This window comes from Anomaloglossus baeobatrachus, chromosome 7 (genome assembly GCF_048569485.1).
Source record: "Anomaloglossus baeobatrachus isolate aAnoBae1 chromosome 7, aAnoBae1.hap1, whole genome shotgun sequence".
Taxonomy (NCBI): domain Eukaryota; kingdom Metazoa; phylum Chordata; class Amphibia; order Anura; family Aromobatidae; genus Anomaloglossus; species Anomaloglossus baeobatrachus.
This window is the reverse complement of record NC_134359.1, coordinates 123,041,861-123,068,764: the sequence shown is the minus strand read 5'-3', so window position 1 is coordinate 123,068,764 and position 26,904 is coordinate 123,041,861.

The following is a 26,904-nucleotide window of genomic DNA, read 5'->3' as shown; positions in this document are numbered from 1 at the left end:
GCGCTTTCTCCCTGCTTTACATCTCCATGCTGGTAGGCAATTTTGTAATTACAGTCATATGAAAACGTTTGGGCCCCCCTATTAATGTTAACCTTTTTTCTTTATAACAATTTGGGTTTTTGCAACAGCTATTTCAGTTTCATATATCTAATAACTGATGGACTGAGTAATATTTCTGGATTGAAATGAGGTTTATTGAACTAACAGAAAATGTGCAATCTGCATTTAAACAAAATTTGACCGGTGCAAAAGTATGGGCACCCTTATCAATTTCTTGTTTTGAACACTCCTAACTACTTTTTATTGACTTACTAAAGCACTAAATTGGTTTTGTAACCTCATTGAGCTTTGAACTTCATAGGCAGGTGTATCCAATCATGAGAAAAGGTATTTAAGGTGGCCACTTGCAAGTTGTTCTCCTATTTGAATCTCCTATGAAGAGTGGCATCATGGGCTCCTCAAAACAACTCTCAAATGATCTGAAAACAAAGATTATTCAACATAGTTGTTCAGGGGAAGGATACAAAAAGTTCTCTCAGAGATTTAAACAGTCAGTTTCCACTGTGAGGAACATAGTAAGGAAATGGAAGAACACAGGTACAGTGCTAAGCCCGGTGCCGGCATCGGCCACACAGCCCCAAAGCATGATGGAACCTTCACCAAATTTTACTGTGGGTAGCAAGTGCTTTTCTTGGAATGCCGTGTTTTTTTGCCTCCATGCATAATGCCTTTTTGTATGACCAAACAACTCAATTTTTGTTTCATCAGTCCACATGACCTTCTTCCAAAATGTAACTTGCTTGTCCAAATGTGCTTTTGCATAGCTCAGGCGACTCTGTTTGTGGCGTGCTTGCAGAAACGGCTTCTTTCGCATCACTCTCCCATACAGCTTCTCCTTGTGCAATGTGCGCTGTATTGTTGACCGATGCACATTGACACCATCTGCAGCAAGATGATGCTGCAGGTCTTTGGAGGTGGTCTGTGGATTGTCCTTGACTGTTCTCACCATTCTTCTTTTCTGCCTTTCTGATATTTTTCTTGGCCTGCCACTTCTGGTCTTAACAATAACTGTACCTGTGTTCTTCCATTTCCTTACTATGTTCCTCACAGTGGAAACTGACTGTTTAAATCTCTGAGACAACTTTTTGTATCCTTCCCCTGAACAACTATGTTGAATAATCTTTGTTTTCAGATCATTTGAGAGTTGTTTTGAGGAGCCCATGATGCCACTCTTCATAGGAGATTCAAATAGGAGAACAACTTGCAAGTGGCCACCTTAAATACCTTTTCTCATAATTGGATGCACCTGCCTATGAAATTCAAAGCTCAATGAGGTTACAAAACCAATTTAGTGGTTTAGTAAGTCAGTAAAAAGTAGTTAGGAGTGTTCAAATCAAGAAATTGATAAGGGTGCCCATACTTTGCTCCAGTCAAATTTTGTTTAAATGCGGATTGCACATTTTCTGTTAGTACAATAAACCTCATTTCAATCCAGAAATATTACTCAGCCCATCAGTTATTAGATATATGAAACTGAAATAGCTGTTGCAAAAACCCAAATTGTTATAAAGAAAAAAGGTTAACATTAATAGGGGTGCCCAAACTTTTTCATATGACTGTATATTCTGATATATAAGGTACACTGCTCACTACATAACACACTTTTCCCTGAGGAAGCTACACCTTGTCTGTAGCGATACGCGTGGGGCCGCTACCTCACCCCTCCTTTTTTTGCCCTAACCTCTTGTGTGTCCATCTACAGGTATTATTGGTTTCCCTATTTTGGCTTAGCGTTTTACTAAGCTGGGCGATTATTTGCGTATTTTCCATGCTTATTTGGGTCTCCAATTTGTCCTTTGGACTCTGTGACATACAGGTTTTCCATCTGCTGCACTAAATCCTGTATTTTATCCATTTGACTCCTTTTGATATGCTAGTTGTCTGGTTCATGGACACTTCATATATTTTGGCGGAAATTCACCTTTGGGCTTTGTCTCATAATATAACTTATTGTGTTATTCTGCATTAATGGGGTTCTGGCTTGTAGAGGGTGTGAGGTTTTTTGATGTCATATACCAGTGACATCTAATGTGTGTTTCTGTAAGCTTATGCTTTTTTAATTGTTTTTAATACATGTATGTGTTTTGGTGTCCTTGATTAAAATAAAGATATTTTGTATATTTACATATTTGGTTATCCCACTTTTTTGCACATTTTCTTTTTCTTCTACTCAATCCATAGTTTTTAAAATGTGCTAGTGGTATTGATCCCTCTGCGTCATTTACTCTTGGTGCCCTCCCCAATTTGTCTTGTATCCACCTCTTACCTAACACACTCTTTTCTCCGTCCATTTCCTACTAACACTCGCCATCTTTTGAGGTACTGTCCACCCTTATCTTCATGGAATCTAACCCTGTCTACCTTTCCATCCACCCATTCTTTATTTTATCAATTAATTAATGTGGAATATTTTTTTTAAGATCATTGGTCTAACTGTTCTATCGTAAAGGCATACTTGCTAATTTTTGAAAATTGGCTTCATGGAGATGTGGAAGATGGTGCTGTCTCAGCTTGCAGCAGTGAAATTTGGTGGGGGAAGCCACTCTCCTTTTACAGACTATGCCACATTTTACAGAGACATTCCTTTAATTATCCCATTTTCACCCATAACATAAAGGTAACTGTAACTAACATTAATGGCTCCTGCAGTCCTATGTAACCGTACAGGTAACATATAGTGATGATGTGACGCCCTGGCCGGGCCAGGTAGTCACAAATATCCCCCTGCACTACACCGTTCCCTCACAGGTGACATCAGCCAACCTTAAAACCCTAGTCACCCCCCTCAGGGCTAGATGGACACACCAGGGGGCGGAACCAGGTGGTTGGAAGACGCCCACCAAGGAGTCTAGACAGCCCAAGGGCGGGAAAGTAAATAGTTCTGTGTTAGAGTTCAAGTTGGAGAGGAGTGTGGGCTGGAGCTGTGCCCAGCTCCAGCAGAGGCGAATACCCCAAATTGAACGGCACCAGGGTAGGAGCCCTGGTGCCATTGGCTAGGAGGCAGACGGCGGTCTTCGTCTGCAGGAGCCGGGAAGACAGCTCGGTGGAAACGAGGTGGCCCGGACAGGGTAGTGGCCCGCTGGTACCGACCCAGGGAAACAACTCGGAAACCAGAGCACGCAGGAGGGTACTAGGACCTTGAAGCCAAGTCCAGAAGATACTGGAACTGGTTAATTAACCGATTGAGGCCAGGACTAGAGGTCCTTCCCACCCAAAGTCCCTATTAGCAGACAACAGCCCACCGAGGGGGATAAAAGGCCACCGCCAGGGCTCAGAGATCCCACGGGCCAGCGTCTGCTGGCAAGGGCTCCTTAGGCCATATCCAGCCAGGAGCGGACTCCTGAAGTTGCAAGCACAGGCAGTCCACCATTCTAAAAAGGTGCAGGAGAAAGACAGAGACCACCAGCCGGGTGGGGGTCCAGAACGCAGCCGGCTGCGGGCACCGACCACCATCACCTTGGTTTACCAGAGACTCGTGTGTTTCCTTCAATAGTCGCCCATCTCCCTGCACCAAAAGCCCTGCCCACGAAGGGGTTAACAACTTGCTGCACAACATCTTCCCCGGGTGCCCCGTAACTGCAGCAGTGGTGTCCAACCTCACCACACACCGTGGGTGGCATCCTGAACTTAATACGGCTCAGCCCGTACATATACGTCCTACATCCACAACCATAACCCCCTTTTTGATCGGAGTGACCGCGAGACCCCCGGGTCCGGAGACCCTCGAACCACCCACGGAAGGTCCGGATCCGAGCATCTCGGCTGCTGCGAGCGGGGCGGTACAATGACTCTGTGAGTACATATAATGTGCTTGAGAAAAGTTAGTGAAAAGCGAAACATATCACTTTATTGTAAGGAACTTTGAATAAAGAAGCCTGATGTTGGAGAATGCTGATGTCCTTTTGCAATTTGTCAAACTATAGAGACTGATAGAGAGTAATTAGGAGGCATGATTTGATTCTTTCCAGTGGAAAGTTAAGGTCCTTTTGCAGCTTGAATTTGAAATCTAGTATGTCATCTTCAGTAGAGATGAGCGAACCCCACGCAGTTCAATTCGCCGAACCGAACAAAGGGTACGTTCATCGAACATTTATAGAATCAAACATCGAACCTTTATCGCACCTTTCCAAACCCCAGTGGATTCAATGGGAGGCCAAATGTAAGGCACAAAAAAACACCTTTAGGGGGGTGGAAAAGCTTCCAAAAAAGCAAAAATATGTTTTACAGTGCAGTGTGACGCCCTGGCAAAACCAGGTAGTCACACAGAACAGGCCCCCGCATAACACCGCTCCCACACAGGGTTACACCAGCCAACAAAACCTTAGTCACCCCCTCAGGGAAGGACAGACACACCAGTGGGCGGGACCAGGTGGAAGGAACATGCCCACGTAGGGGTCTGGAGAGCCCGGGGGCGGGAAAACAGTAGAAAGAGAAAGAGTTGAGTCTGGAGGAGAGAGAGAGTGGAGTTTGGGAGGTGAAACTGACAGGTGTCAGGGTCGGAGCCCTGACACATCGGCTAGGTGGCAGACAGTGGTCAGCACCAGCAGGAGACGGGGAGACGGCTGCCGGAGAGCTGAGGTGGACGGGGGCAGGGTTGGAGCCCACCGGTACCGACACCGGAGAACCGACCCGGAAACTGTGCACAAAGGGGGTACTTTGACCCTGAAGCCAGGACCGGCACCAACAGCCTAGCTAATTAACCAATTGAGGGCAGGATTTTAGGTCCTGTCCCACCCTAAGTCCCGAAAAGTAGACAACCACCCACCGAGAGGGATAGGGCATGCGCCAGGGCCCGGTAGATGCCACGGGTCAGCGTCTAACGGGCACGGCTCCCAACCAAAGGACCGGGAGCAGACTCCTGCGTTAGACACCGGGAAATCCACCACAGAAAACACAAGGTGCAGAGGAAAGGGGCATTGACCACCAGCCCGGGTGTGGGACCAGATACACCCGTCTGTGGCAGCCGGCCAACATCACCTTGGTTTACCAAAGGACTTGTGTGATTTATTCAACTTTGAGTAACATTCCCGGTCTGACCGGGTGCGCCGCCCCCTGCCGTCATCATCCCCTGCACAGAGACATTGGGCCCCGGGGCATCCATCCCTGCCCACGGAGGGGTTAACATCCAGCTGCCAGCTCATCTCCCCCGGGAGTCCCACAGCAGCAGCGGTGGTGCTACATCTCACCACACACCGTGGGTGGCGTCACAGACAGTTTTCAACAACACCCGTAAAAATACGTCCCCTCCTTTTTATTCGAAGTGTCCGCGTGACCCCCGGGTCCGGTAGAGTCCCTCGAGCCTTACCGCAGATCTGGATCTGAGCAGCATGGCTGCTGGCGTGGGGGCGGCACAGCAGCACCACTGTTTTGGCATAACCATTAGCTTCCTAGGCTATTAAGAGAAGAAATATAGAGGTGGATGAGAGACAGGTGTAGTGTTGGTGCTCCCATTCCCCTGCCAGTACAGACAAGAGAAAACTTTGAGCCTATCTAGTAGTCTCGAAATTGAAAATCCTTTCAGGCAGATAGCAATATAGTAGCATCAATTGCCCCTCTGCCCTTAAGGCATTAAAATACCTGGGAGGTATGGTCTATGCAACACACTGGCTATGGGCCGACATTACAATTTGCAAAATTAAGACATGTTACAGTGACCAGTGAAGGCTTCTTGGTCCCAGAAGCCTGGCACTATCCACAAGACATAAGTTTCAGACTCATTTTGGAGTCTCAACATTCAAAATCCTTTCAGGCAGACGGCTGTACAAACCATTAATTGCCTCCCTCCCTATAAACCCTTAAAACAGCAGGGAGGTATAGTCAATACAACTCACAGGCTGTGGGCTGGCATTTTAATGTGAAAAAGTGAGCACACAGTGACCTGTAGTAGCGCATCCAGAACATAATATCGCCATAGAAATTGCTGTATAACCAGGTTGATCCATGTAGTGCAAATGTGATGTCACCCAGACATAGTGACGCTCAGCTGTACTGCTGCCACTAGGTTTGCACCCTAATAGCAAATGGCCTTTCCTAGCTCCAGGTACAGTGGAGCAAGCCATTTATCAAACTCGATCACCAAAGTACCGATAGAGGAGCATCCGGATATTCCTGACAACATATTCACTTCTATTGTAGATATGGAACGGAAAGAGAAGGACTGCGACCTATGGGGCAGCAGATCACTATGGGGGGAGAAGTTGGTATGCCACAGCTGATTAATAATCTGTGTTTTCTGTCAAATAAGCTGCAGGGTATTGCTGAGCAAAAACAACAATAATTTTCAGGCTCCGCCCCCAAACCAGCAGCAGCTCCTGTTTGGCCATCATATCCCATGCCATGGCACCTATTTTTCAGGCTCCTATTTCTTTTGCTAACGATCCTGGTGGCATGTTTGATCCATCGACCATGTGTGGTCCATCTGGCTGTAACCCTTAAGGGTACTTTACACGCTGTGATATCGGTACCGATATCACTAGCGAGCGTACCCGTCCCCGTCAGTTGTGCGTCACGGGAAAATCACTGCCCGTGGCGCACAACATCGCTAACACCCGTCACACAGACTTACCTTCCCTGCGACGTCGCTCTAGCCGGTGATCCGCCTCCTTTCTAAGTGGGCGGTTTGTGTGGCGTCACAGCGATGTCACACGGCAGCCGTCCAATAGCAGAGGAGGGGCGGAGATGAGCGGCCAGAACATGCTGCCCACCTCCTTCCTTCCTCATTGCCGGTAGACGCAGGTAAGGAGATGTTCGTCGTTCCTGCGGTGTCACACATAGCGATGTGTGCTGCCGCAGGAACGACAAACAATATCGTACCTGCAGCAGCAACGATATTAAAGAAATCAACGACGTGTCAATGAGCAACGATTTTTCACGTTTTTGCGCTTGTTGATCGTCGCTCATTGGTATTACACGCTGCGATGTCGCTAACGGCGCCGGATGTGCGTCACTAATGATGTGACCCCGACGATATATCGTTAGCGATTTTGCAGTGTGTAAAGCACCCTTTATACTTTCTAAAAGCAACATACCATTAGGTTTGTATGACATTTCTTAAGATTTTAGACTACGTTTGGAGAAACCATTATTCTTGTTTTGAAAGATTTTTATGCCAACAGTGTTAAAAATAAAAACCTTGACAGAGCATTTTTCAAGATGGTTTTATATTTTTACTGTTTGTTAATGTTTATATTGTTCACAAAATATATAAAAATATAAGTCTTAAAAATCCTTTTAGGCAGACAGCAATACAGTAGCATCAATTGCCCCTTCTCCCATTGTGCGTTAAAACAGCAGGGAAGAACGATCCATGCAACACACCGGCTGTGGGCCAGCATTTTAATTTGAAAAATGAAGACATGGCTGAGTGGCAGGTGTAGGTCTCTTGCTCACAGAAGCCTACACAGTAGTAATATGCACAGTCTGGGACTGGGGTGACAAAGACACTGGACATCCGCGACTTGTTCATCTTAATGAACGTTAGGTGGTCTTTCAAGGGATCATCACAATCTAAAATTTGAAAATGTGAGCTATCGTCCACTATTGAAGAATGTTGTGTAAAGATCACGGATTTTGGGTAGTCCAAAATTCTTGGCGAAACCTCATTAATGACAACTTTGTGTGGGACACCCAACTACTTGGTTCGTGAGGGGTTGATTTGGTGGTGTGATATGACTGAAAGAATGAGTGTGGTTAGATAGGAATCCTAATCAAAAGATAGTGATCACAGGTATTATTTGATCCATCCAAAACTCAGTATCAGAGAGATGTCCTCTGGTTGACCCGATTTCACCATGATGAAGAGTATACGAGTTAGTAAGTCTTGAACAAACCACTATTATGAGGAAGGAACACTTACAGTTTAAAATATGTAGGAAACTCGTGGTTAGTTAAAGACATGTGTAGGAAACTGGCATGTAAAATGCACGGCTCATTGCAAAATATGCAGGAAACTAGTGGTCAGCCAGTGGTCAGTTGGAAAAAAAATATACAGGAAGCTACTGGTGCCCACAGCAGTGTGTGGTCAGGTTACATGACCATGACTCAGCAATCACATGCTGGTCACAATTGCAATACTCGGTGCACACAACGTACAAAGTTGGTATAAAAATCGCTTAGTGAGATTAGGGACATTTTTCCAGGACGCTCAAAGTGGACGCACTGTTCCTGTGATGCAGAGGCCGGGTTGTCTTCCTTCTCACTAATCGAGTCCCTCTGATGAGAAAGGCGTGCTACAACATACGGTAATGTTGATGCATATTTCTGTTATTGTATAAGAATCTATGACTATAAAGTAGTGCTAATGCCTATGTACCATTGATTATTCATGTGCTATTAAAATAAATAATATCTTGCTATAAAGAATCTTAGTATTCGTGCCTGATTAGGATATCAGTGAGCGCTTCGTAAGTACGGGCTTTCAGCCCCCTTTTTAGGAGAATTTAGCGAGACAGGTGGCCAGTGGTTGGGTAGGCCAAGTAGTCCACATTTTAGAGTCACACAGTAATGTATGTTGCATGTTGGTTACCCATGTGCCTGTTCATGCATGCAGTAGTCAAATTATTTGAATTTTTGCCTCTACTGATCTGTTGTTTATGTATAACATTGGCAGATAACGAATTTGGGTCATCCTTTGCTGTCTCAAAAAAGGCCCAGGCTAGGCAACTCTTCCTATATGTTTGTGCAGCAATTGCCAACATAACATCCTCACCTTCCTCCTCCTCCTCATCTGCTGAGCTACACAGCTGTGTGGCTCTGGGTTCACACTAAGTGGCATCTACAACTTCATCATCCAGCTCTATGTTGTCCCACTCCTCCTCTTCCTGACCTGACCTCACAGGACAGCACGCGTGCGCTTCAGCTATCTGAGTCTCATCATCATCACCTCCACCCTGGGAGTTAACGTCAGTTGACGAGGGTCAGGTTCCTGCTGGGGCCCTACTTCGTCTGGGCCAGTACCCAACTCACAAAGATTTTGGGCATCGGTGCAGATTCATTCCTCCTCAACAGCCTGGGAATCTTTGGAGCGGACATGTGATAACCATGGGATAGAATGTGTGAACAGCTCCTGAGACTCATCCATGTGTGGTTCTCCAAAGTCAGTTTGCCAGTAGGCGATTTGTGATGCGGGCGCAAACAAATGTAATTGGGGTGGCACCTCTGTGGAACAAACTGTGTGTGATGTTGAGGTGCAGGAAGAGGAGGAGAGGCCACTTGATGCAGTGCACTCCAGCACCTGCTGTTTATCACCATCACCCTCACTTTGAAGTTGAAGCAATGTGCAGATGCCAAACAAATTTAGTGGAACAGGCTGTTCAGAAATGGAGGTTGTTCTCATTTCTCTTGGGATAGGATGAGTCAACGTTTTCTCCCTAGACCTTTGACTAACAGAGCTTCCCACACATACACCTCCAACACCACGCCTATTCCTCCTTCCACGACAATCTCGTCGTGATTTACCATTCATGGTTAATGTACCTTTCCTCTTTGAAACAGAGGTTTCGCAACCCTACGCCCCAACCAGTCACAAACCTGACACAAAAGATACATTATTTATTTCCTTGAAGAAAAAACAAAAAGCCAGCACCAAATGTGCACTACAGCACTAAACATTCCAAACTGTACTTATTATAAAAAATGTTTTGAGATTTTTGGCAAAAAATTGCAATTTCTTGAGCTGCTTCGCCACGTCACGGCAAATCTCATTTGAAGCAGTCCTACACTAAAATATTTTTATAAAATGTGCCATACGGCCTCACATATGAATAGTAGAACTGCTCTTAGCAGCACTCACCTGGTCTATTTCAATCCCGTACCCATGACTGAGTCATGGCTGTGGGCGGGACAGGTCCAAGCAAATGCTGCATGAAGTAAATAGCCTGTGGACAAAGCCTGATGACTTAATGTGAACAGTCACCAACCGCCAAAATCCAGACAGATGGAATACATCCCAAATTGGGGTGCATAGCAAGGTGGAGGTCAACCACCGACCAATTCAATGAAGAAAAAACAAAAAGCCAGCACCAAATGTGCACTACAGCACTAAACATTCCAAACTGTACTTATTATAAAAAATGTTTTGAGATTTTTGGCAAAAAATTGCAATTTCTTGAGCTGCTTCGCCACGTCACGGCAAATCTCATTTGAAGCAGTCCTACACTAAAATATTTTTATAAAATGTGCCATACGGCCTCACATATGAATAGTAGAACTGCTCTTAGCAGCACTCACCTGGTCTATTTCAATCCCGTACCCATGACTGAGTCATGGCTGTGGGCGGGACAGGTCCAAGCAAATGCTGCATGAAGTAAATAGCCTGTGGACAAAGCCTGATGACTTAATGTGAACAGTCACCAACCGCCAAAATCCAGACAGATGGACTACATCCCAAATTGGGGTGCATAGCAAGGTGGAGGTCAACCACCGACCAATTCAATGAAGAAAAAACAAAAAGCCAGCACCAAATGTGCACTACAGCACTAAACATTCCAAACTGTACTTATTATAAAAAATGTTTTGAGATTTTTGGCAAAAAATTGCAATTTCTTGAGCTGCTTCGCCACGTCACGGCAAATCTCATTTGAAGCAGTCCTACACTAAAATATTTTTATAAAATGTGCCATACGGCCTCACATATGAATAGTAGAACTGCTCTTAGCAGCACTCACCTGGTCTATTTCAATCCCGTACCCATGACTGAGTCATGGCTGTGGGCGGGACAGGTCCAAGCAAATGCTGCATGAAGTAAATAGCCTGTGGACAAGGCCTGATGACAATGTGAACAGTCACCAACCGGTGCAATAGACCAGGTGAGTGCTGCTGAGAGCAGTTCTGCTATTTATATGTGAGGCTGCATGGCACATTTTATAAAAATATTTTAGTGTAGGACTGCTTCAAATGAGATTTGCCGTGATGTGGCGAAGCAGCTCAAGAAATTGCAATTTTTTGCCAAAAATCTCAAAAAAATTTTTATAATGCAGTTTGGAATATTTGATGCCTTAGTGCACATTGGTGCTGGCTCTTTGTTGTTTCTTTGTTGAATTGGTCGGTGGTTGACCTCCACCTTGCTATGCACCCCAATTTGGGATGTATTCCATCTGTATAGATTTTGGCGTTTGGTGACTGTTCACATTGGGTCATCAGGCTTTGTCCACAGGCTATATATACTTCATGCAGCATTTGCTTGGACCTGTCCCGCCCACAGCCATGACTCAGTCATGGGTACGGGACTGCAATAGACCAGGTGAGTGCTGCTGAGAGCAGTTCTGCTATTTATATGTGAGGCTGCATGGCACATTTTATAAAAATATTTTAGTGTAGGACTGCTTCAAATGAGATTTGCCGTGACGTGGCGAAGCAGCTCAAGAAATTGCAATTTTTTGCCAAAAATCTCAAAAAAATTTTTATAATGCAGTTTGGAATATTTGATGCCTTAGTGCACATTGGTGCTGGCTCTTTGTTGTTTCTTTGTTGAATTGGTCGGTGGTTGACCTCCACCTTGCTATGCACCCCAATTTGGGATGTATTCCATCTGTATAGATTTTGGCGTTTGGTGACTGTTCACATTGGGTCATCAGGCTTTGTCCACAGGCTATATATACTTCATGCAGCATTTGCTTGGACCTGTCCCGCCCACAGCCATGACTCAGTCATGGGTACGGGACTGCAATAGACCAGGTGAGTGCTGCTGAGAGCAGTTCTGCTATTTATATGTGAGGCTGCATGGCACATTTTATAAAAATATTTTAGTGTAGGACTGCTTCAAATGAGATTTGCCGTGACGTGGCGAAGCAGCTCAAGAAATTGCAATTTTTTGCCAAAAATCTCAAAAAAATTTTTATAATGCAGTTTGGAATATTTGATGCCTTAGTGCACATTGGTGCTGGCTCTTTGTTGTTTCTTTGTTGAATTGGTCGGTGGTTGACCTCCACCTTGCTATGCACCCCAATTTGGGATGTATTCCATCTGTATAGATTTTGGCGTTTGGTGACTGTTCACATTGGGTCATCAGGCTTTGTCCACAGGCTATATATACTTCATGCAGCATTTGCTTGGACCTGTCCCGCCCACAGCCATGACTCAGTCATGGGTACGGGACTGCAATAGACCAGGTGAGTGCTGCTGAGAGCAGTTCTGCTATTTATATGTGAGGCTGCATGGCACATTTTATAAAAATATTTTAGTGTAGGACTGCTTCAAATGAGATTTGCCGTGACGTGGCGAAGCAGCTCAAGAAATTGCAATTTTTTGCCAAAAATCTCAAAAAAAATTTTATAATGCAGTTTGGAATATTTGATGCCTTAGTGCACATTGGTGCTGGCTCTTTGTTGTTTCTTTGTTGAATTGGTCGGTGGTTGACCTCCACCTTGCTATGCACCCCAATTTGGGATGTATTCCATCTGTATAGATTTTGGCGTTTGGTGACTGTTCACATTGGGTCATCAGGCTTTGTCCACAGGCTAGCTGTTTACAAAAACATGTTCAGAAATACAATTATATATATAATATGGGCTGAAAGTGCACACTTCCAGCTGCAATATGAGAGTTTTCACATCCAAATCGGAGAAAGGGTTTAGGAATCATAGCTCTGTAATGCATAGCCTCCTCTTTTTCAAGGGACCAAAAGTAATTGGACAAGGGACTCTAAGGGCTGCAATTAACTCTGAAGGCGTCTCCCTCGTTAACCTGTAATCAATGAAGTAGTTAAAAGGTCTGGGGTTGATTACAGGTGTGTGGTTTTGCATTTGGAAGCTGTTGCTGTGACCAGACAACATGCGGTCTAAGGAACTCTCAATTGAGGTGAAGCAGAACATCCTGAGGCTGAAAAAAAAGAAAAAAATCCATCAGAGAGATAGCAGACATGCTTGGAGTAGCAAAATCAACAGTCGGGTACATTCTGAGAAAAAAGGAATTGACTGGTGAGCTTGGGAACTCAAAAAGGCCTGGGCGTCCACGGATGACAACAGTGGTGGATGATCGCCGCATACTTTCTTTGGTGAAGAAGAACCCGTTCACAACATCAACTGAAGTCCAGAACACTCTCAGTGAAGTAGGTGTATCTGTCTCTAAGTCAACAGTAAAGAGAAGACTCCATGAAAGTAAATACAAAGGGTTCACATCTAGATGCAAACCATTCATCAATTCCAAAAATAGACAGGCCAGAGTTAAATTTACTGAAAAACACCTCATGAAGCCAGCTCAGTTCTGGAAAAGTATTCTATGGAAAGATGAGACCAAGATCAACCTGTACCAGAATGATGGGAAGAAAAAAGTTTGGAGAAGAAAGGGAATGGCACATGATCCAAGGCACACCACATCCTCTGTAAAACATGGTGGAGGCAACGTGATGGCATGGGCATGCATGGCTTTCAATGGCACTGGGTCACTTGTGTTTATTGATGACATAACAGCAGACAAGAGTAGCCGGATGAATTCTGAAGTGTACCGGGATATACTTTCAGCCCAGATTCAGCCAAATGCCGCAAAGTTGATCGGACGGCGCTTCATAGTACAGATGGACAATGACCCCAAGCAAACAGCCAAAGCTACCCAGGGGTTCATGAGTGCTAAAAGTGGAACATTCTGCAATGGCCAAGTCAATCACCAGATCTTAACCCAATTGAGCATGCATTTCACTTGCTCAAATCCAGACTTAAGACGGAAAGACCCACAAACAAGCAAGACCTGAAGGCTGCGGCTGTAAAGGCCTGGCAAAGCATTAAGAAGGAGGAAACCCAACGTTTGGTGATGTCCATGGGTTCCAGACTTAAGGCAGTGATTGCCTCCAAAGAATTCGCAACAAAATATTGAAAAAAAAATATTTTGTTTGGGTTTGGTTTATTTGTCCAATTACTTTTGACCTCCTAAAATGTGGAGTGTTTGTAAAGAAATGTGTACAATTCCTACAATTTCTATCAGATATTTTTGTTCAAACCTTCAAATTAAACGTTACAATCTGCACTTGAATTCTGTTGTAGAGGTTTCATTTCAAATCCAATGTGGTGGCATGCAGAGCCCAACTCGCGAAAATTGTGTCACTGTCCAAATATTTCTGGACCTTACTGTATGTACATGCTTCACTGGCAACTCTTTAGCAGGCTCAACAAGCACCAATCCCTATTTTAATCATGAAATGTGCCAATATGTGGCGCGCACACACACACACACACACACCTACACCTGCACACACACACAAACACCTTTCCTTACACTGCATGTTCCTATTGTAAACTATCGCTCTCCTATCTATCTGAACTACATAGCATTAAATCCTTAGCTAAGCTAAATGTCTAGCAGCCTCGGCGGCAGCAGCTTCCCTTATATTTCTCATTCACAAAATGGCGCCAAGGCAACATGTCTGCGATTTATATGCTGACATATGACTAAGGCAGCCAATCACAGAAGCCCTTGCGGATTTTTGCTGCACCGTGATTGGCTGCAGCAACATCCACAAATAAAGTTAAGACAAAAAAACAGGGTGCCGCACGCATCTGGTTTCTCCCAAGCAGAGTCCCTGCCTCCTGAACTGATTTTACACATCCCCACATCAAACAGCACGACAATCATATTTAAAACCAGAAAATCCTAGTAAAGCATTTTTGGGAACTCAGCCAGCGTTCGAGGCAGAAAACAAACAAAAATTAACATTACCAACTTCTGGGGAGGGGTTTGGGTTCACCGAGCCCAAACAACATGCTAAGGTTCGTACTGAATTTGAAATTCGCAAACCTTTACCCAACAGGTTCGCTCATCTTTAACTTTCAGTCCTATGTAACACTCCACAGATAACACATGGACAATTCTCTGAGTATAGAAAATGTTGAAATGTCACCTGCAATGCTATGCACAACTGCAGGTAACACACACTGATAACTCTCAGAGCTTCTATAATGTGGCGGATGTCACCTGCAGACCTATTTAACAGCTGAGATAACAGTGATAAATCTCTAAGATAATGTACAGTCCCATGTAACAGTAGTATTACCACCATACGCTGTCAAATAGTAGAACATATTATAAACTGTACAGATAAATCCAGTGACTCTGCACATCAATCATTTTCCTTTTTCTTGTCCCTTCAGCCCAAACCACCATGACGACCTCTTCAAACCACAACTTGTCTCTTGAGAGAGTAATGTACAGACATCTATGTTAGATCTTTTTTTTAGCATCCTTCCTTACCTCTATACAAACCACATAGTACTATACCCATATGTAGCACCCCACGGGGCAGGTGTTTTAACCTACTCGTTGCCGGGCCAGGGTGCAGATCCTTCTGCATCATCACTAGATGGCTTGGCCCGGTTTCGTTGCCCCGAGGCATACAGGAAGGAGGATAGGAGGGTGGTAGGGAGGATGGTGGTAGTAGTCGGAGGTTTAGGAAAGTCCTTTTAAGGTGATCGTGAAGCTACCTGTGGTACGCGGCCTGAGATGGGGCCGCCGCAGGGTCTCTCACCGGGGCAGATGTTAAGTGCAGTTGGGACTGTGTCGCTCCCCCACAGGCGGAGCGGGATTACCCCGGGAGGATGGCGGGGGTAGTGGTAGTCCCCCGTGGGCGCCGCAGCGCTGGCGTGACGGCGCCAATAAAGGAGAGACAGAGACAGGGGCTGCGGTTCCAGGGGATTTTACTCACAAGTCTTTCAAGCGCTGCCCAGGGTACCATTCCCTGCCAAGATGGGTCTCCAGCCAGATCCCGGATCCGTGAAAGGTCAAGTTCGGTGTGTGTCAGCCTGTGAGCTCTCTCCTCCTTTTTGTGCGCTAGGTATCGGACCCCCCTGGCATGGAGCACTTGAGGTACCCGGTGCCAGTAAAGTGTGTCCCATTCTGTATATTGATAGTGCGGTTACGTTGTGGGGCCGGTCCTCAACCCCAGATCCTATGTGCTATTTGCTGCTGACTCAAGGGACGGGTCTGGTGACTTTCCTTAGCCGTTCCCCGCGACCCTTGCAGAGCTGGCAGACAACGTGAAGTATGTCTGCCCTAGGATTCTGTATCCCCAGCGACTGTGTTGAACGCCTTGGCCCGCTCTGCTCTGTGTCTGAAGCTGAACTCTATTGTTTTGGGGTATTGTGTGTTCTGAGCTGTTGCCCCCAGTCGCTGCCATTGCTGGTTCACTACCCTCACTAGGTCAACCTGCTCTTCCCACTGTGCTCCTGACTCTGGTGGTTGCTTCTCCCTGACCCTGAGTCCCCAGTCCAGTGGATCTGGGGAGCCCCTGGTGCGGTGGTGTCCTGTAAACCCACTGCTGTAGGGACCCCCTACTGTCATCCGACCCTGGCTGACTCCACATTGGGGAGGGAAACCCATTAACTGTATGTTTGTGTATGTGTAAATCGACTTCGACCTTCCTATGGCCTAGGATGAGTACTACACCCTAATGGGGGTGCAGTACCCTCTTGCGCCTGAAGCCGCAGGGGGCGCCACACATACATAGTCGCACAAGCAGTAAAAATGACCCCTCGTCACCTACACAATAATAATGCCCCAAACAGTAATTTGGTCCTACATGATAATGTTGCCACCCTCTGTGTCCTCATATGGTATCGGTGCTCCCTTGTGCCTCTACAAGGTTATAGTGTCCTTATACTCCCTGTACATATTCATGTCGCAGGGGGCGTGATTAAGTGATGTCATTGTGCCACCTGACATCCATTGCCATGTACCTGTCAATTACTAGGTGGCAAAATATTTTTTTTTTTTCACAGCGATGCTGTATATAAGCAATTTTTAAAATGCTTTTTTGCCACAAAGCAAAAATAAATGACAAATAACTTATGTAACTTAAAAAGGTACCACTGAAAAATATACAACTCCTCCCACAAAAATAAAGTTATTGTATAGCTAGACCAATTGAAAAACTAAATGTGTTGAGGCAAAATCCCAAAAAATAAATCTATGTACGACTTTATAGTATTGAAGCAGAATACTTGACACGTACAAACTAAATTATTTACAAAGCTCCTTCATCTTTGTAAGAGGAACTCATGATGTGAATTAGGAAATCAGCAGCAATTCAGCCCACTCCTTTTAGCAGTGGATGCAGGGATATAAGACAATCGAGGAACTGCTTTCATCTGTCTGAAACTTTTAGATTTATGTTTTGGAACCATTGTGAGTAGGTGTAAGCAGTGGCCTTAACCTCACACTCACTGTTTGCAAATATTCAGGTTGACAAATATATTGGGCCATAACTACAAATGATTAGTGAAACTACACCATGCTTCTAAAGCAGGGGTCTCAAACTCAGCTGGGTATAAGGACCGCACATAGAAAAACAATAATTTGGGGGGCTGCAATCTCTTCAGAAGAAAGTGACATTTTTATTGGTACCATATTCATGCTTTATTTTGATTTTTTGTTTTACATTTTATCCCCTTTTTGTAGGTAATACAGTGTACAATTAGCACTATATAGTAATTGTGGCCAACATCTTATAGTAATATTCCTAGCCTGGTCCCCTTCTTGTAGTAATGTGCACCATCCTGTTCCCCTTCTTGTAGTAATGTGCCCCATCCTTGTCTCCATCCTATAGTAATGTGACCTATCCTTGTCTCTTTTTAGTAATGTGCCCATCCTTCTCCCCATCCTCAAGTAATATGCCCATCTTTGTGTCCATACTGTAGTAATGTAACCATCCTTGTCCTCATCGTGTAGTAATGTGCCTATCCTTGCCTCCATCTTGCCCACCTGGCTGCACTTGAAGTCATGCAATCCTTCTCTACCTGATGCATTGTGTAAAATAGCAGTTGGTATTTTAGGTGATTCACACAAAGTAAACTGCAAATTGTTCTAATTCGCCTGGTGCAGCGAATTCCTAAAAATACAACATGGATTTGATTTCCATCATATTGGTTCACTCATCTCTATAAAAAATCACTCCATTCTTATAAACAGAGGCCTTTCAATAACAAGTAAATTGCTCTTTGCTTGTTTTTACAAGTACTATGCTATTTCACCAATTTAATATAATGAGGACAACCCTTTAACATGCTTCTTTTCAAAAAGCCCTCTTAGTCAAACAAGGAGTAGAAAGTGTCTAAAACAAATGTGGGGCACTTAATAAAAGACAGAATTCTGGAGCATTTAGCATAAAGGGGCTTCCCAATTTCACAAACGTTTGGTCATCCGGTGGCAGTTTGCTTTAAAAATGCAAACTGTCCATTCTTTACCCTCCCAGGGCCAGCCCTGAGTCTCCAGTGCTACTCCCAGTGACCACATCGACAGCCCTACAGCCAATACAGTCATGCTCAAAACTGTTGGCACCCTTGAAAGTGTTTCAGAAAATTAAGTATTTCTCCAAGAAAATTATTGCAATTACTCTGTTTGTTATACAAATAATTTGCTTTGTGTGTATTGGAACAATACAAATAATAAAAAAAAAAACAAAGAAAAAAATGAAACATTTTACATAATTTCACACAAAACACCAAAATGGGCAGGACAAAATTGTTGGCACCTTTCAAAAATTGTGAGTAAACAACTTTGTTTCAAGCATGTGAATCTCGTTTAAACTCAATTGTGGCAAGTAACCAATGTGGTCAATATCAAACTCACACCTGAAACCAGATAAAAAGGGGGAGAAGTTGACTTAAGGCCCAGTCACACACAACAACTTACCAGCGATCCCGAAAACGATGCGACCTGATAGGGATCGCAGGTAAGTCGCTGGGAGGTCGCAGGTGAGATGTCACACAGTCAGATCTTACCAGCGATGCAGGAACAATACAGGTCGCAGTAGCGACCTGTATAATGATCTCAGCAGTCACTGTGATCCTGTCACACAGTGCCAAACACAGCGATGGGTCCTGCCCAGCAGGACATCACCTTTGAAGAAAATGGCCTGGACCATTCTGCAACGACTAGAGATCTCACAGCAGGGGCCTGATCGCTGGTAGATGTCACACATAACAAGATCGCTAACGGGATCGCTACTGCATCACAGAAACCGTGACTCAGCTGCGATCTCATTATGTGTGACGGTACCTTATATCTGTGCATTGTGTTTCTGTGTGTGCCACACAAAGCATGGAGAACACAAAGAGGAGAAGAGAACTGCCTGAGGACTTGAGAACCAAAATTGTTGAAATCTATCAACAATCTCAAGTTTACAAGTCTATCTCCAATGTATGTAAAGTGCTATGGAATTAATAGCGCTATATAAATGAATAAAATTATTATTATTATTATTATTATCTTGATGTTTCTTTGTCCATGGTGTGCAACATATTAAGAAGTTTACAACCCATGGCACTGTAGTTAATCTCCTTGGATGTGGAGGGCAGATAAAAAAATGGATGAAAGTTTCCAACGAAGGATGGTCTGGATGGTGGATATGCAGCCCTAATATACCGTAGTTGCAAAGAAATTCAAGCTGTCCTGCAAGCTCATGGTGGATCAGTGTCAGCGACAGTTATCCATCAACATTTGAATGAAATAAAACACTATGGCAGGAGACCCAAGAGGACCTCACTGCTGACAAAAAGGACAAAGAAAGCTAGTCTGCAGTTTGAATAAATGTACATGAGTAATCCAAAATTCTTCTGGGAAAGTATCTTGTGGACAGATGAGACCAATTTAGAGCTTCTTTGGTAAAGCACTTCCTGCTACTGTTTACCAGAATGAGGCCTACAAAGAAAATAACACAGCACCTACAGTCGAATGTGGTGGAGGTTCGAAGATGTTTTGCGGTTGTTTTGCTGGCCCTGGTATTGGGTGCTTTGACAGTGTGCAAGGCACCATGAAAGGATTTTGAATCGGAAAACCGTGCCCAGTGTCAGAAAGCTGGGTTTGTGTTCTAGGTCATGGGTCTTCCACCATGACATTGACACTAAACAAACTTCAAGAAGCACCCAGTAATGGATGGAAACAAAGTGCTGCAGAATTCTGTGATGGCAGCAATGAGTCTGGATCTAAATCCCATTGAACATCTGTGGATGGAGAGATCTTAAAATTGCTGTTGGGAGAAGTCACCTTCAAATATGGGAGACCTGGAGTGGTCTGCAAAAAGAAGAGTCCAAAATTCCAGTTGAGAGGTGTTAGAAGCTTGTTGATGGTTATAGCAAGTGAATTATTGCAGTTATTTATTCCAAAGGATGTTCAAACAAATACCAAATATTAAATTGAGGGTGCCAACAATTTTGTCCAGTCTATTTTGTAGGTTTTGTGTGAAATAATTTAAAATTTTCCTTTTTTCCCTCTGTTATTTTATGTTGTTCCAATACATACAAAAGGAAATAAATTTGGGTATAACAAATCGTGTAATTGCAATAATTTTCTGGGAGAAATACTGTATTTTTCGCTTTATAAGACGCACCTGATTATAAGACGCACCCCCAAATTTGGTGAAGGAAAAGATATTTTTTTTTTTATTAATGTTAAATGGGGTCCGTCTTATAATGCCAGTGTCCGTCTAACAAATCATATAGGGTATATGTCTCTTATAGCCCCCCATCCTATAATTAGCCCCCTTTATCTGGATATGGCCCCCTTATATTGAATATAGCCCCCTTGTGCTGGCACATATCCCACACACGTCCCATACAGGTGGCACAGGTCTCCTATTGCAGGCACACGTCCCATACAGGTGGCACAGGTCTCCTATTGCTGGCACACATCCAATACAGGTGGCCCAGGTCTCCTTTTGCTGCCACACATGCCATACAGGTGGCACAGGTCTCCTATTGCTGGCACACATCCAATACAGGTGGCACAGGTCTCCTTTTGCTGGCACACATTCCATACAGGTGGCACAGGTCTCCTATTGCTGGAACACATCCCATACAGGTGGCACAGGTCTCCTATTGCTATCACACATCCCATACAGGTGGCACAGGTCTCCTATTGATGGCACACATCCCATACAGGTGGCACAGGTCTCCTATTGCTATCACATGTCCCATACAGGTGACACAGGTCTTCTATTGATGGCACACGTCCCCCTGTGTTAGATATGGCCCGCATGCTGCTGCCCATAATAAAATAAACTCTTTCCTTACCTTCTCCAGCGCTGTCCTCCCTCGTGTCTCCCTCCGTGTGGTTGAGCTCCAGCACTTCCTGGTTCTCGGTGCGGGTCATGTGATCGGCACAGCAGAGTGACATGATCTCTGCGTGCCTGATCACAGCATCAACAGTGAGATCGGGGAGACACCGGGAGACACGCTGGAGGAGGTAAGGAAAGCTTTTTTATTTTAGAATGGCCAGCAGCATGGGGGCCATATCTAACACGGGGTGGGGGTGAACATGTGCAATCAAAGGGGGGCGCAGGCACATATAATATGCGCCGCTCCCCTAGCCCATCACCGAGGTGCGCTTTCAGCACCACGGTAATGGACAGCGGCTGTGCATATTATATGAGCGGGAGCAGGAGATCTCCCGCTGCCTCCAGCAGCCTTCACAAGCCTCTACCAGCCTCCCCCAGCCCCCCAGCAGCCCCCCAGCAGCCCCCAGCACCGCTCCAGAGTTGCCCCCACCTCCCCTGGACCCGTATATTCGGATTATAAGACGCACCCCCTACTTTTCCCCAAAATTTGGGGGAACAAAAGTGCGTCTTATAAAGCGAAAAATACGGCACTTCATTTTCTGGAACAATTTCAAGGGTGCCAATACGTTGTAGCATGACTGTAACTGAGTTCACTAGCTTTCCCCAACTTTACAGCATGAGCCACTTAAAGTCTCTGAACTAATTGATTGGCCATGTTGTTGAGGTAACAACAGCACTGCAGACAATAACAGACACTGGGAGATTGACAAAGACTTGGCACTGGACCTGGGGATGGTGAGTGGCAGATGGCTTTGTTTTTTTAAGTGAACCTTAATTTATAGGTACATTGGTTTTCCAAAACCAGAAATTCCCTTAATAAATCACTGTAATAATCATGTTTTTAGAATCTCTTAGTTTGGACATAACTATGTCTATTGTCACATTGTTCTTTTTTATCCCTATTAAACAGTTGAATCCACCTAGGCCAGATACCGTCCTTTGATTGATGAAAATGATATCTCCAAGTAATCCTGACATGACCAAAAATCAGCCACCTCTGTTGTACAGCATAGGATTGGAACACTTGTGTTGGTCCCAAAGTCATCCACTTCAACCATTTGCTGCAGAATTTATTCAAAAATCAGTGCACCGGTGGACAGCCTGCCTGGGTACTTCTGGAGATGGGAAGAGGAGTGGGGGAGACCATTCTCACCAGAAGAACAAGGCAAAATCCTTTGTGTTAATAAATCCTTGTTTAATGCAGTGTCACAGGAGAGGAGCTACAAGATCCTATCCAGGTGATATAGGTGTCTTGTCAACATACACGCTGCCTTCCTGATGGCTTGTGATATATGTTGGCGATGTCAGAGATTGGATCATTCACACACATTTGGTGGTCATCATGCCCTCCCATGAGACTCTTTTGGGATGCTGTCTTCCAGCTATAGATCAAATTATCCTTGAGGCAGATCCAATCCACAAAAGAACTGGCACTCATATCCCTGGGGAATATATCTGTTTTGGGGTTTAAGAAGGGATTGCTGAGACACCTCTTGACCGCAGCCAGGAATCTAATTCCTAGATTTTGGAAGCAAGAAAGAACCCCATCAAAGGATGAATTTGTAGTAGAAATTAATGAAATACTTGGGATGGAGACCTTGATAAGACACTGGGGAATAAAGAGAGAGCTGATGCCACATGAGCACCATGGATTATGTTTAGGGATTCACCACACCTGGGGTTGTGGATCAATAAGAAGTGAAATACAGTACAAAAAGTTTCACTATCCCTTAATAACACACAATCAGTTGAGTTTTTGAAACATGGTTTATATAGAAGAGGTGTGACCAACCAGACAAGAGCTCCCCAGCCAGCATCTTATTCTTCCTTATTCTTCCCCCTATCTTTCTCTCTCTCCTTATCACCCCCCCAAATTGCTCTTCTCTTCTTCCCTCATTCTTTATCCTATTTCTTTATAATTTATCTTCCTTTAAACCAATTTAAACTGTATATTTGGTTAAACAGTGTCGCATGATTAGTAGTTGAGATGTTGGAGATGTAAGTTTAGTTTAGAGTTTGTATACTTGACAGCACACTGTAAGGGCTCATGCGCACGTTGCGCACTCACATGCATTTACGCTGCGTATAGTACTGCAGCGTAAATGCATGCGTCCTGCGTCCCCCCGTGTTTTATCAACGCAGTGATTCGGGTGCTAAAAGTTTGACCCAAATCTGTGCGTTCATAAAAGCAGCATGTCAATTTTTTCTGCGTTCTGGATGTATCTCCCATTCTAGCAGCAGCTAGAGCACATGAAATGTTTTGGGTTTTTTTAACAAAAAACTGCATTCATTATGCAGTCTTTATGCAGCGATTTGACGCACACATCTGCTGTCAAATCGCTGCAGAATATTCTGCAGTTATGTGCGCATGAGCCCTAACTGTGTCTTGCTTATATCTTTGTTTTCATAATAATATCTGATTTGAGAGACAAAAATGAGGGCACCTTTAAAAAGGAATAGTCATTAACCAGAGCATACAGAGTTAAATTCATAACAAGAATTTTTAGCTATGCCATAAAAAAACATGACATTGAAATAGATTGTGCTTTGTGTAAAAAGTTGTTCCAAGGTTAAAAAAAAATTTGAGCAGTTCTGCAAATGTGTGCTGGATAGAGACTTCATAAACGTGATCTCTTCAGTTGTGTAAAAATCATGTCATGTTTAAATGGAATTTTTCATAAGAATTTTAGTGCTTGTTTACAGATGTTCAGTACAAAGGACTCACACAGAAGTGTTGTTAAGCAGGGATATATTACCTTTTGTTTTTCCCACTCATAAAGGAACAAACATGTATTTGAATGAGTCCATCAATTTTGATGCCTTTTATTGGTTCATATGGGTGCAGTTATTAGGAGAGTAACAGAGTAATGGAGCACTCAAAATAAACACAGCACCATGGAAGACTTTAGCAATTAAATATAAAATGAAAATGTGTCGGAAAAATATGTTATGCAGAGATTGTATTTTACATTGAGTCGGGTTTTAAAATATAAATGAGGACAAAATCAAAGTGACTGCTATATTAGTTTTAATGTGGGATAAACAGAATAACAGGATTCAATAAGTTAATTAATGTAAAATATCAAAGTCACTACATCATTAGCCAACAGTCAAAATAAAGACAATGTAAAATATTATCCGATTTTCCCCTTTGCTCCATATACATTGCACATGGAGCACACTGTCAATGTCTTCCATGCTTTAAAACATGTTAATACATCCTTTAATGATGATTCCTTTAAGCCATTTAGGGTGCTGGTATCCTGGTTCTTAACATATGGTAAGCCTACTAATCCAATTATTGTTTGTGATCCTCTTTACTAAAACAAGAAGTTTATATTTTCGTCATACTTAAATCATTTATGGGTTTAAATGAAATTGCCTAACTCAAAATTAGAGGGGTTTTTTTTATCTCCCAACTTCATTTGTTAGAATTATCACTATTATTATTTTTCCTTCATTCGTAAATTTGGATGAACTTACATACCGGTAGTTACATACAGTAGTCACATAGATACATAAGTTGAAAAAAGACCTAGGTCCATCTAGCTCATCCTTCCTCCACCAATTATACATTTTGTCACTAAGTCACTTATACCCAACAATGTTGTGTGTACGGAGGAAATCATCCAGCCCTATTTTAAAAGCTGTTATAGTGTCAGGCATTACTATCTCTTGTGGTAGGACATTCCACAGCCTAACTGCTCTGACTGGAAAGAACCCTTTTGTTACGAACCGGCGCCGCCATAGCCGCAAGCAGCCTGCTGCGGTTCCTGTTGTGCCCAGGCACCGGCTGCCGTTCTTGGCCGTGCCTCGGGTCGTCCAGTTGGCTGTTCCTTCCACCACGTCTAAGTGTGGAGAGGCGGCTAGTGCAAATGCGTGCGCCGATTTACCCCAGCCAGAGTTGAAGCCGGGTGTTTTGCCTAGTGAGCATGCTCAGCCTGATTGTGTTATGTCTGAGACTAAGTCCTCAGTTCAATAGTATAAGTAACTCCGGCACTCAAGAGGAATTTTATTTTGATTATTTTTATTCAAAAAAAGTTTTCTTCCAGTAAGGTTATTATAAATAAAACGTTTCGGCTATTCGCCTTCTTCAATTTTATATGGTTCTATATAATGAGAAAACAAAGTATCAATACAATATGTATATACACATACATCAAATAGAAGAGAAAATCATGTCACAAACGGGGTAAATCAAAATATCAACCATACTTGGGAATGTACAGTAAAAATAAACAGAAAAATTAATTTCTCCATTTTGTTAATAAATTCAATTATCCATTACCTCTGGTAATGGAAGATAGGTGCTGGACTCACAACACTTTTATCTTTGCTTATGCAATTGAAGTGAAATTATCTGTGTGACAAATAAAAATGCATACATATGAATTGTAATACTATTATAGACAGCTGTTTGTCAGCAAGATACAGGTTTACTGCAAGCTGCAGGATATCAATGAGAGACTATGAAAGGGTTCAAATGAACGAAACTGATAACAATCAAATCAGCCCTCACCATAAATGCCATCTGTATATATCCAGACACATACCTCATGCTGCTCTGATAATTAACAAGTTACTGTGTGATATAATGCCCTTAAGGCACAGGAAACATCAGGTCATGAAATGAAGGATCTAATGTGAACAATAAAAAAATAAAAAAATAAAAAAATAATAAGAAAAAATGCAGTAAATGGTAAGTCCTCAGTTCAGGCTACTGAGCATGCTCCCACAATTAACCCTAACAGCCTCTTTGCACAGGTACTTGGACTTCGTGCTGTGTCTAAGTGCTGGGATGTGCCTACTGAGCATGCTCAAACTGATAGTCTGCTTTCTGAGCCTGTTGCTCAGGCTACTGGGCATGCTCAGGCACTTAGTGCACCAGAGGCTAGGTCCGGTAAGGACCTCACTGAGCATGTCCGTGAGGTGGCAGGCCCTAATAGGGCAGAGGGTGTCAGGTGTCCTGATGACGTGGCAACTCCGGACTGGCTCGCAGAGGCCCGCCCCTATGATCTGGCACCTCAGTATTGGTCGTCAGACGATGACTGGTGAAGTGTTTGGGGCGTGGCTGCCATTAGGTCATCAATAACGTGGCGGTTCCGGATAGGTCGCATGTGACGTCACTGATGACATGGCACTCTGCTATTGGACCTTGGTGGTTCCACCCTGGGTTTGGGGCGGACCCAGGTTATAAAAGGGGCTGGAGACAACATGGAGGTGCGCAGTCTTCACATTTGCTCAGTCAGAGCACACCTCCATGTTAGAGCCTCATTGCGGCATAAGCCTATGTTGGGAAGCGGTAGGTAGGGTTAGGTGAACGGTGCCTGTCACGCCAAGATTCGTGGCTCGGCACATCAGGGTCAGGCGCCGTGCTTCCCTCCTGCCGTTCCAGTCTTGCTATAGCAGCCCAGTGGCGTTAACTGGGTTGCGGCTGCTGTGCTTCCTGTCCGATTGTGTCCCCTACGCACACGGACAACGCACGGACAACGTGGCTCAGCACATCAGGGTCAGGCGCCGTGCTTCCCTCCTGCCGTTCCAGTCTTGCTATAGCAGCCCATTAGCGTTAACTGGGTTGCGGCTGCTGCGCCACCTGTCCGATTGTGCCCCCTACCACACGGACAACGCACCTACTGTGCCACCTGTCCGATTGTGCCCCCTACGCACACGGACAACGCACCTGCTGCGCCACCTGTCCGGTTGTGCCCCCTACGCGCACGGACAGTGTACCCCAGGACCCCTGTGGAGTTAACAGGGTGTTCCTTATCCTCCTCGGCTTCCCGGTCAACGCTACTGGTGTACCCATCTGG